This window comes from Camellia sinensis, chromosome 5 (genome assembly GCF_055761805.1).
Source record: "Camellia sinensis isolate YWXY chromosome 5, ASM5576180v1, whole genome shotgun sequence".
Taxonomy (NCBI): domain Eukaryota; kingdom Viridiplantae; phylum Streptophyta; class Magnoliopsida; order Ericales; family Theaceae; genus Camellia; species Camellia sinensis.
In genome coordinates, this window is record NC_138965.1 from 27,512,745 (window position 1) to 27,523,935 (window position 11,191).

At 32.2% G+C, this 11,191-nt stretch overlaps 1 pseudogene; it reads right to left on the reverse strand.

Annotated features, from left to right (window-relative positions):
• Positions 1 to 1,526: 1,526 nt before the first annotated feature.
• LOC145791290 (mitogen-activated protein kinase kinase kinase 20-like) lies at positions 1,527 to 2,526 on the reverse strand (annotated as a pseudogene).
• Between the last annotated feature and the right edge of the window lie 8,665 nt (positions 2,527 to 11,191).

Below are 11,191 nucleotides of genomic sequence, written 5' to 3' on the forward strand. Positions count from 1 at the left end.
TTATTTCTACAGTTGCTCTTGAAACAGCTTTTAGCGAAGGTGGACGAGGGTTGAGCGATTACCACAACAGATTTTCACCCCAAATGGTTGAGGCACTGATGATATCGAGAGATCATACGCATGCGCTTACGAGAAGATAAAATTATAGTGAAAATGAGAGAATTCAAAGTGATTTGGATAATATATTATTGGGTAACGCGAGTGAATAGTCTACCTCTTCTGATGATTGATCAACAATTTTTTTTTTACTATTTCATTTCATAATGTATCTATTAGATTATTGAAGTAGAGTATAATATAAATGATTGGTAGGCTAGTAAGTGACAACCTAGTTAAGATATATTTGACCTATAGTTAAGGATGTAAGAGAAATTGAAAAAATCGACCAAACCAATTGAATTGGACCAAACCGGTAATATTTGATCTATTTTTTTAAATAAGAATCAGTTTGTGCGATTTTTAAATTTGATTTTCAGTTTGGTATCAATTTAAGCACTTGGTGCCCCGAATTAAACCAAAGCCAACCACTTCAACAAATATTGTACTTATATCATATATATATATATATATATATATATATATATATATATATATAATCTAAAAATATAATGATATTAATAATTAATTAATTAACCTTATCATCTTTATAACCTATGTTTGTAAACTCTTATTATATATAATCTTAACTCTAATTTAATATTCTTGAAATCTTAGTATTTTTTAACTTCTTTTTTTTTTTGTTAATCTAAGAATTGAAAAGTATTTATTAAATGGATGGATTAAATATATTTAAAATGGTAGACAAATAACTAATTTAATATTTTTATATGGATTAGTGATTATATTTAAATGTAGTTTAAGTTAGAAAGGTTCTACACCGATTAAATTGCATCAAACTGAACCTTATCAGTTTAGGTTCAGTTTAGTACGGTTTGATAGGAGAATTGTTCTGTATCGGTGTTTAAAATAATAAAATAGACATTATCGGTTCGGCAAATTTTTTTTTATCTAAATACAGATCGTACTGAACCGATTACATCTCTACCTATAGTGATGCAATTTCTCAATCGTCATCAATAATATATATCTATTTTATTTAATGATATAAATTTTTGTAATATTTTATTTCATTTTGAAATAAAAATTACTCATTAAATAAATGTTATCTATTTAATTTAATGATTGTAATATTTCATTTTATTTTGATATATATATATATAACATTATTTATTTCAATAGAAGAAAATTACATAATTTCATATTTTCTTGGTCATAACCAAAAAAACATAAGTCATACATAATTAAATACCACGACATGCAACATAACCGAACATCTCATTAACCTTAACTAAAATACTCTAGTACAATTTTTCTTTTGTTTTTTATCCCTCATTAATAATCTATATATATAATATATCTAGGGAGATTTACCAATAAATCCCAAAATATAAACTTATGAACCAATTGGTCCCATTTTTATTCTAATAAACCGTTTAGTCCTGGAAAATTCTAAGAGACATAATTACCCTCATTTTGACACCACTAATCTCTCTCAGCATTCTCTCTCTCTCTCACATGGAGACCTAACCACACACATCTTTTCTCTCTAGCAGACACAAGACACCATGCACACAAAACACCATTAACACACACACCATTAACACACACACTCAGCCCCAGCAGCCACACTCATACACACCATACACACAACACACACACACAGCACACACCATACACACAACACACACACACACAGCATACACCATACACACAACACACACACACACACACAGCATACACCAAACACAGCACACACACAGAGCACCCACACTGATACACACGCGCACACACACACACTAATGGCTTCAACACGCGCGCACACACATACGCTGATGGCTTTAACACACACACACACACATTCCCCTCCGCCGAGCACTGCCATGGCGGCGTTCCGGCCGCCATCTCCGCCACCAAACACCCCAAAGCCCATACGTCCGCAGCCGCCTCCTGCTGTCCGGCCACCACTGTCTCCGGCGGCATATACATCGGCGTACCTCTCAACTCAAAACCCACGATCTTCTCTCCCGATTTCTTCGCCAAACCAAAATCGGCGATCTTCGCGACATCGTTTTGACATAGAAGAACGTTTTGAAGCTTGAGATCACAGTGAACAAACCCATTCTCGTGAATACATTAAAGACCCTTTAGAATCGACTCTGTGTGTCGCCGGACTTCGGATTCCGGCAAGCTTCGGTGACCGGAGTTCTTGAGCTTGTCAGCCAAAGAACCACCCATAGCGTATTCTAAGAACAGATTGTACAATTTCTCGTCGTTTTCGAAGCTGAAATCTCCTCCGAAACACTCGATAATCTGTGGGCAATCTTTGAGTTGTTGTAGAATCGATTTTTCATGATCGAGCAAAGCAGAGTGTGAAGACCCACAAGTTTTCACGGCCATTAATGGAGGAAATTGAAGGCTCTGACTAATTGGGTAAAATCGTCCACACAGCTGCACTAAATATGGAAAATAGGATCAGCAAAAAACAAACTTTCCCACTGATAGGACTTATCCGAACAAAAGAATAAAGTTGGGACTAATAGGTTTAATAGTTTGTGAAATGGGATTTATTGGTAAATTTTCCATATATCTATCGTTTATTTTTTGCAAAAAAAAAAAGAAAAAAAGAAGACCCTCCAAGCCTGGCCTACGACCCAAGCCCAGCCCTGCCGATGCCCTAATTTGAGTGGGTCCAGGTCTAGGCTGAACTTTTCAGCCCGTGGGTCGGGCCAATCAAAAAAATAGTCGGAGTTTGGGAGGCCCGAATGCGTGCCAGCCCGGCCTCGGTGGGCTCAAATTACACCTTTAATGTCACGTTAACTTTTTTATGGGTAAATTATAAATACATATTTTGAAATTTACTTAAAATACAGATTGCTTCTTGTAATTTAGAAAATTACAAATATTCTTCTGTTAGAATTTTTTATTTAGCATAATTAATTGAAAAAATAATAATTATCGTTGCTCTCCTATATAATAATAAAATTGTCTAAATTATTAATTGAAATAAGTTTTTGACGTTGTTAGGTTTTTGTAATTGGCAATCTCGTTGAACAAAACTCCTTTCAATTGTATTTTTATTCGCTGTATTGTATCTGTGAATTATGAGAGTTTAGATGCGAATCTAACCCGAGTTTTGCATGTGTAAGGGAGTTTGTGGTGAGAAGTTTGTGTTGACATTTCATATTTTGAGCATTCCTTATTTGCCACTTCGCTGACTAAGTATGAGCCAAAAAAAAGTCAAAGTTGTTTGACCGCTTGAGCGGTCATTTGTGCACTCGAGCAATGAAGTGGTTCATCTAGTATCACTGCCTGCGTCTAAACTTCTGGAAGACAAGTTTTACAGTTCAAGTTGTAAATGTTGCGCTCAAGCGATTGGCCTATATGTTTGCACCACATTTACTCACAACGTTCGAGCGGTAAAATGTGCGCTCAAGTGTTTTTTGCGACTTTGTTTAGTATAAAGTGCGTCATTTGCTATTTTTAGGGTTGAACCCATCCAGATTTTCAAAGATGAGTGAAATACAAAGTGTTTAATATTGGAGGGAGTTTTTATATGAGTTTCCTTGACGTATAGAAGGTGATCAGTTAATTAACAAATTACATATTGACAAATATCACGGGTTGTTTTTGTTCTTTTATTTATAAAAAGAGAGAGGTGTTCATCGGTGGATTCCAAAAAATTGGGCCTGAAGCTTTGGTGGATTCTGGAGTGGCTCATCGTCGTGAATTTTATAGCGATTCTAGTTTTGACCCGACCTTTGTTGTATCCCGGACTCGGGTTTCATGGTTTCATATTGTTGTTCACATCTTACTTCCCTTGTATCTCCTTAAATTTGGCTATTGGATTGTTGTGGTTGCGTTTGGGACAAGTTGGTTGCTTAGTTTCTAAACTTTTGTTGTCCAGATTTTTGCTCATTCACTCAAGTGGCATTTCTAGTGCTCGAGCGGGCTTTGCAAACTCTCAGTACTTTTGCAGGTCTGCAAAACTACTGGAAGAGTGTATTCTACGCTCGAGCGGTTCTTTCTACGCTCGAGCGGTATTTCTTGTGCTCAAGTGTTTGTCTATTGTTTGCAAAACTACTGGTTGTGTGTATTCTACACTCAATCGTCACTTCTTACGCTCGAGCTGACTATGGGCATATCAGTTCGCAGCAACCTCTTTCCACATCACTTTTTCACCTATTTTCTTCCCAAAACCCTAGATCTAGAGTCTCTCTATCCAAAGTCAACTTCTCTGTACAATTTCACCTAGATCCATTGGTTTCTCTACCCTAGTGTCTTTTGGAAAAGGGTAGAACATCTCAAGGGCTCCATTTTGATCCGAACAAAAGTCGGTTTTGGTGTCTTTGAAGTTGTCTCCTTGCTTTGCTCGTCTTCTAACTTTGAGGTAGGGGCTTTCTGTACTCTCCTATGATTTTAACTTAATTATTTGTTGATTGTATAAATAATGCAAAGATTTGGAGGATTTTTGACAAACCCAGGGTTTTGGTTTAAAATCAAAAGAGGGGTTTTCAAATGAAGGTATTGAAAATGGTTGTGGGTGTAGATATGAGGTTGTGTTGTTTTAAATTTGTTGATTTTGACACATGGGTTGGATTTGGACGAAAATGTAGTTTTGCCCAAAGAGGTTTCAAATAATTATTTTGTATAAGTAATAGAATTAGTATGGGGAATGTGAAATTGGATAAATATTTTTGTAAATGGTAGAGTTGGATACTTGTTACCTCTCACCTATGGAAATTTAAATAGTTTATCTGTTTTGGAGATTGTATATTTGTTTAGAAATATTTGTTTTGGACTATCGGTAGAGGATAGCTATGATTGTTGTAGAAATTGTATGAGGATTAGGTGAATTGAAACTAATCTATTATTTGTTGTCATTGAATATGACTGTGCTTTAATACATCGTATATATATGATGATTAGGAGGAGAAATTGGATGTACTCCATGTTTGGGAGAAAAAAAGGGGATGGACTCCATTGAATTAAGTTAGCCTGTGTGTCCAGGATGAAAGTCTCGAAAACTGTGCGTATATACATGGGTGCCGATTCTCGCGGATGAAATTTTCATAAAATGGCAAATTGAAGTGTTTGTGTAATGATTGTATTGGTTAGAGGACCACTGGGTTGTAGCCTCAGTTGGGATGTCTGGATAACAATAGACTTGACTCATGGATTGAGGTGAAATGAATTGTCATGAAATGAATTAAGATAAAATGGGTTGAGATATGAAACTTGGCATATTATGATCTTGTAACAATACGAATGATTTTATCATGGGCTATATGCATTTCATACGTATATCTTCGTTAAGATTCATACATTGTGCTAGATTGTTTCTACTGGGCTTTGGCTCACCCTACTTGGGAAACCATTTTCAGGTGTTGGTGATATGCCTCCGCCAAGGACTTAGCTTGGGAGGACTGTGGAGTTGAAGGCTCAATTTTGTTTATTTTGTATTTATCTTTTTGTACAAGCCTAGGGTTTTATTTGTATTAAGCTTATGACTCATTTTGTTGTAACCAAGCAAGGTCTTGGAAAGATATAAGCCTTTAGGGCATATGAATATCTGTTTAGCTTTCATATCTTATTTCATCTTGTAACACATGCTGTAGATTTAGGGTGAACGATTTATGAATGTATATCGCATGTGCCATATTTTGTATATTAACTTTGATTAATGAAAGCTTTTTATTTTTTTTATAACACATTGTACTGGTGTTTGGAGTTGGTTTATTATAATTATTTTGGAGGGCATTACAGATTTCATATCAGCGTTGTGGATTCAACGTTGGGCAAAGCAATTCCGAGATGAAGACAGTAGTGGAAAAGGACATCGGGTTCGGCTCAATTCGAGTGTTAATTCGTTAGGTAATTGACTTGTATAATTCTTTTTTGTCTTCTTAGTAAATTATTTTGTGGCTTTGGCATGATTTTTTTTATCACAATTAGAGGAATCCAATTGTGATTTTTTTTTTTAACGCTATCTATCTATCTATACTATATATATAACCAAATGTAGTGATCTCTTAAAAAATTTCAAATTCTCAATCCTAACATCTCATTAAACTCTTTTCTAGGCAGCACATCTATTCTTCTTTGATTCTATTTTCCTATTTTTTCTCTTTTTTATATATTTTATTTCACTTTTTAATTACTTAGGACATGAATATATAAAATATCATATGGATAGAATATTTTCAAAATATTTATAGATAAAAGATAGGTTTGACTCTAATTCAAACTCCTTTATCAAATTTATATCATACTCAAAGATATTTCAAAAAAAAAATAAAAATAAATTAAACTATAAATCTCAAAACCTTACTTTTATGACAATATGAAATTGGACAAAAATATTGGAGAATAGAAGAACCCTGCAAGAAATTAAACAAATGATTTAATTAATTATGCAAGATTTTTCTTATGTGAAAAGAAACACATGTTTGAAATCTCATATTATGTTTTTTGCTTTATTTTTTCTTTTGTAGATTTTTTTGTTTGTTTTAGTTTTAGTTTATTTGGTGTATTTAACTTTTTTTTCTTCATAATCTAAGTTATTTGTTGAAATTATAATAATGTAATAGATGCGCTTATGCCTCCAAAATTTATTATTCAATTTTTTAAAATTTTACAACTACAGCATACAGGAAAAAAATAGTAATGACAACGAAGGGCTAAAAGACCAACACAAAGAATGATGTTTTGCGATGTAGTTGGAGTTCACACATTTTTTTTAAGAAAAATTTTACGAATTGAGAAGAGTATTTGGAACACATTCACAAGTTTGAAAGAAGTTTTTGTTCAATCTCATTTATTTTTTATTATATTTTGTTCTTCAATTATATTAATTTATATGTTCGATTTTGTTGTAATATATAAGGAGGGCACTCAATTTAAATCTAGATGTAACTAAACTTAATTATGTAGTAGCTCTAAAATATTTTTGCTTACATTTTTGTTTTTTTTATTTGAGATCTTCATGAGTTTAAATTTGTTTCTTTGCATATATGTAGTGAGTACACTAATTAAGTAGAATTAAGTTTTTAAATGATGAGTTTCTCTTTTGCAATAAAAAGTCATCTGCGCAGAGGATCATTTTAAGCACAAGATTGGATCTCAAAATCCCTAATAAATATACAAATAAACTACTTTATTTTCAACTCATGACATTCTTTATATATATATATATATAACGAAAACCAATAGTAGACAAGGGCATTTGGATCCATTCGAAGAACAAAAACTCAATATACATGTTTTTTACTTAATTATTATTTAATAGTAAATTTTAATTGAATTATTGAATGTCTTGTAATTTTTAAACAGATTGGATTCAATATGTGAATACTTCAATAAAAGTTTGGTTAATTTCTTATAAATAAAATTATTATTCAACTATGTTTGTGTTGAAATTATAAACACATTACATATTAATAATCAAAATTTTAAAACTTAATTTAAATAAATATGTTTTATGTATTTAGACAAAAATCATAAGTAAGAAATTTTTTTCTATGATTGTTGAATTTTATATTCACGTGTCATTGCTAGAGAAATATTCATGCCATGCGTGTTCTATACTTAAGATTTTATTATTTAAAATGAATGGTTATATTATCATATAACATAAACTAAAAATAAAACTAACTAAGATGTTTAAAAAAAAAAAAAGTGATGCTATTTTTTTATTTAGTAGTTTCAAAATACAAAAGTTGTTGAAATTTATAGGTTATAGACACAAAACAAATTTAAAAAAAAAAAAGAAGGTGATTCTTGAAAAAAAAAAAATTTTTTTGGGTAATTAAATAGCTTTAGGATACAAAATCTGTTAAAAATTATAGGTAGTAGACACAAAATAGAGTTAAAATTTGTATAATAAAATAACATAAATGCTATGTTTGGTAACCATTTTATTTACAGTTTACAGTTTATATTTACAAAAATTTTAAAAATTGTGATAAAAACTCGTTTGGTAAAAAAATTGATTTATAATTCGGCTTCCCAGTTTATAAATCTTACCCAAAAAACGGAAACAGAAAAAACCTGTTTTGGCTGATTTAATAAACTGGCACTGTAGCGGAAGTTACTGTAGCGGAGCTACAGTAACTTAATTGTTGGCATCTTGATCCTGGTTCAAATCTCCGCAGCACCAACGTTAATATCTCATCTTCCTCCGCCTCATTCATTTATTTTGTCCAACGGTAATATCTCATCTTCCTCCACCTCATTTATGTTCACTTGAGCTTCACAGATCAGGTTTGTCTCTCTCCCCTCTCTTCTCTCTCTCTTCTCTCTCTGTCTCCCCTCTCTTCTCTGTGTTCACCGACCTTGCTCTCTGTGTTCACCGAGCTTCGATTTTTGTTTTCTTTTCTAAAACATTATGTTGCAAACATGCAGATCTTTGTAGATCTGTCAACAAATTGATCTCAGGTCTGTTTCTTCTCTCTCTCTTGCTATGGTTTGTAAGTTAATAGATCTGTCATGAAATCGATTAATGACGAGACAAAGGGTATGTTTGTTTGTTGACAGATCGATTTCATGTGCACTTAGGTCTCTTTCTTCTCTCTCTCTTCGATGGCAGCTTCGATTTCATGGTAGCTTTGGGATTTCAGCTGCCATCAAATTGATGGTAGCTTTGGGATTTCATGGCAGCTGAGATCAATTTGATGGCAGTTGAGATGGCAACAAATTGATCTCAAATTTTTGTAGAGCTACCATGGTGGTTTTTTTTTTTCTGAAACGACAAATTTATTTTGCAGATCTTTTGCAAAATCTCCGAACCACATCGATCTCACTCTCAGGTCAGTTTCTCTTTCATGGTTGGTTGTAGATCTGTGCTACATTTCGTAGATCTGTACTATAATTTGTTCTACAGTTTTTTTCCCGAACCAGAAATCTGTTCTGCAGAAATCTCTTTTTTTTGTTGGTTGTAGATCTGTGCGACAAATCTTTTTTTTTTTTTTCTGAACTAGAAATCTGTTCTGCTTTGGGAAAACCTAATCTGTAGGACCTTGGAAGAAGCCCTGATTAACCTGTGCCATAGCCATTGCTGAACATGAAATCAGATTGTTGTCAAGACTTGAGCATCAGAACTGAAAATATATTTATTGTTACAATGAGAGTTAACATTCTGTCTGTTACAATGAGAGTTGAGCATAAAAAGTGACATTTTTCATATTTGATATGCGATTTATTGATGGGTTTTGCTTGAAACTGAATTGGGTTTTGGGGAAATCTAAGTCAAATAATTGGGTTTTTGCTTGAAACTGAATTGGGTTTTGTATCTCATCATCAGGCAAAAAGATCTTCTTCAATGCCATTTTTTTGTTGGTCAACCTGTTAATGGCCATCAAAACAATGGCTTCACTTCCCTGTAGAGATTCGTCAAAAAGGTCGTACTGCCAAGTTCAACAACCAACTCAAGAATAAGTCCAACAGAAATTCATAGAATGTCAAACAACTAGAACAAAATGAGTATACGTACCCTTTCCATCTTCAGATGCAATCTTCAGAAACAGAAGAAAAATCTAACAACTACAAAAACAATCAGAAAAGAGGAAAATATTTGAAAGAAAGAAAACAAGTAAGGTAGCACACATTCATGTCTACAAAATAGTCAAAAACAAAATTAACTTTGTTCATAATAATTCACAAATTATCCAACTGATGATAGGGAATGGGGGGAGGGGTGATAAAATGAGTGTTCGAAGAGCAATGCAATATATGATAATAAGTCAATTAAGAAGAATTACAAAAGAAAGAACAAGCAAAATACAATCACAGGCTCAACATCACCCACAAAAGCCGACAGTTGAAATGCATATATTTGATATTAACTTTCTTAGGCCACTCTTTGGTATTTGAGTCAGCCAAAGTAACATTTGACATTAAGAATGCTCTAGCAATTAGTTGGCATGTGCCTTCTGAATCACTTTTTTCTTTGGCTTGAAGGTTGCAAATCAATCCTAAATATAACGGAGATAATATTCATTTATTTTAAAAAATGACTTCTCATTTTTCTAAATTTATTAACCCACACCCACACCCACATTCTTTTAATACATATATATTTTGTATAATGGTGACGTAAAGACCAGAAAAAATATATATACTTGATAAATAAAAAATTTAATATAATGATAATATCACATATCACCAAATAATAAAACTACACAAGATTAATAAATCTCACTGTTTAAAATAATTTAATAACCGCTACAAAGTGGGTTTAATCACGCTTATATGAAAATTTATTATTGAGTGATGATATCACATATTAGTGATGAGGTGATATGATCATTGTATTGAAAAAAAAAAATAAAAAAAAAATAATTCCAGTCAAGGGAGTCAAGGTCAATGTCCTAATAATGAATCTTTTTTCTTTTTAAGTAATTTTTGCTTCATACACTATAAACAAAAACTACAAACACTCTGACATAAATTTATGCATATATATATATATATAAACAATCTATATACAGTCCAAATAAATTGCATCAAACAATGTCAATGTCATATTCTACATGTCAAAGAATAAAACCAAAGCAATTTTGAATAATCTGGGCATCACATTCCAATATTTTTCAATGATTCATAAATAAACTAACCATGCACAATCAAAAACCAAACACGCTAGAAAATTTAAAACTCAAAAATCCTTTCAAACATTTCAGGAAAATTTTCAAGTAAGTTTAGAACATCCATAGTTCTACACCTAACAACAGCAGTAGAGTCCTAAATAATGTTAGTCTTGGTTTCAAAGCAGAAACTAGTGCATTTATTAGCTTGTTTGCAAACTTCAAAAAGCCTTGTAGGAATCCATTTTCTCCATTTGCCCTATGTTGAATCATATTCTCTATAGTTCCAGTCTTACTACGTTTTATTTATTTATTTATTTATTATTTTTTTACACTGTTCTATTCACATTTTGTTTATCTTTTGTGGATGTAGTAATATTTCTATTGTTTTCTGTTTAATTCTCTCCAGAGACCTGCAGAAATAGGCTACATATGCATGCAAATTTGGTAAATGCTTGCATATATCTTGTTTTGACATTGGCATTTGTTAATATTTTTCGTATGTCTATTCTTCTTCTTCTTCTTTTTTTTTTTTTTTTTTTGTTGGCAGG